Below are 1,396 nucleotides of genomic sequence, written 5' to 3'. Positions count from 1 at the left end.
GTCAGCAACAAAAACCTCACTTCATTTGTCTCAGTTTTTTACAAGGCAAGCTTTAACTGTCAGTATTCAGATCCAGCAATGTTTACTAAATACTTAATGTGGGCTGAGCACTGAGCTAGGAATTTCCATATGTCATTTAATCCTCATGACAACCCAGTATTGTATTCTAATTCCTAATTTGGAAATAAGAAAATAAGCAAATACAATTAAGTAACTTATTTCATGATCACTCTACAACAATAAACTCCAGTGGGAGCAACAGTCAGACCTAAGATGAGATCTAATTACTGTCACTAATTAGTTGATCCTTGGAAATACTTATACATGTTTATCTGTAAAATGGAAATAAGACCTATTGGTGATGCCATAAATATATTAAAAAGGCTCTAAAATGTATGTATTAGGAGCACAATAACTTTTTTTAAAATTTTTCCCAGTAAATGGAGGAGCCAAGATTTTAATTCATGTATTGACTCCCAAGATCAGGTCTCTATGTTTGCAGTTGTGACTGAAATCTGTGGGCAGACATCTTAAAAAGCCTTCTCAGAGACACTTACTGACGACTTGATTCAGACTGGCTAGTTTGCCTGGTTGCTTGCTTCTTGAGCAGCCTATGCATTTTAGATTAATGTAGTCTCTTAAATATTTGGAAACTATCAGCTTTCCTCACTGTCTGTGGCTCTAATTATATTCATCCTAGCCGTCTTGGGCTGCATCAGTGAGATAGAAAATGTAATTTTATTCGATAGTAATTCATTCGAATCCACAGATGGCAAACTCCGAAATAGTGATAATAGTAGGACCAAAGGTATTAGGGCTATGTTTTTAATTTGAGGCTGATACCATAGAGAGAAGCCACACCCTTCAACACCCTGTTCTTTGAGGGTACTGTAAAAGATAGGTTAATAACGCTAATAACACCTAGCACTTATAAAGTTTGTGTCAGGCACTAAGCTAAGCATTTTATATACATTATTTCATTTATTAACTCTCTGAAATATCAGATGAGGAAACTGAGGCACAGGTATTAAGTGGTTGCCTCAGGGCCATAGCTAGGACATGGCAGTGCAAGGATTCAAACCTAGGTAGGCAGATGTCAGAGCCCACATTCTTAACCACTAGGCCAGAAGATTCGACCTGAGACACAACCATAGTTAGACACAACCATCCAGCCAGAGTCAGAATCAGAGATCTTATGATTCCAAATTTGATGGAGAAAAAGTCTGTCGAACTGGTCATGTAATTACCTCCTTTACATTTGAATAACATATTTAAAAATGATGTCATAGTTTTCCCTTCCCCAAGGAGAACTATTTGGCAGGACTATGACATGCTTATCATTTCCATCCCCCTGCAGGAACTCTGTCGTCGTCTACTTCCTTTATCTTTCCCACAT

At 37.4% G+C, this 1,396-nt stretch overlaps 1 protein-coding gene across 2 annotated transcripts in view; it reads left to right on the top strand.

Moving 5' to 3' along the window:
- The window catches only part of COPS5 (COP9 signalosome subunit 5), a 15,113-nt gene that overhangs the window by 1,251 nt on the left and 12,466 nt on the right, over positions 1-1,396 (top strand). The window lies entirely within an intron of this gene.

Source organism: Pteropus alecto, unplaced genomic scaffold (assembly GCF_000325575.1).
Source record: "Pteropus alecto unplaced genomic scaffold, ASM32557v1 scaffold87, whole genome shotgun sequence".
Taxonomy (NCBI): Eukaryota; Metazoa; Chordata; class Mammalia; order Chiroptera; family Pteropodidae; genus Pteropus; species Pteropus alecto.
Note: the sequence above shows the minus strand (reverse complement) of the source record. Positions and strands in the feature narration are given on the sequence as shown.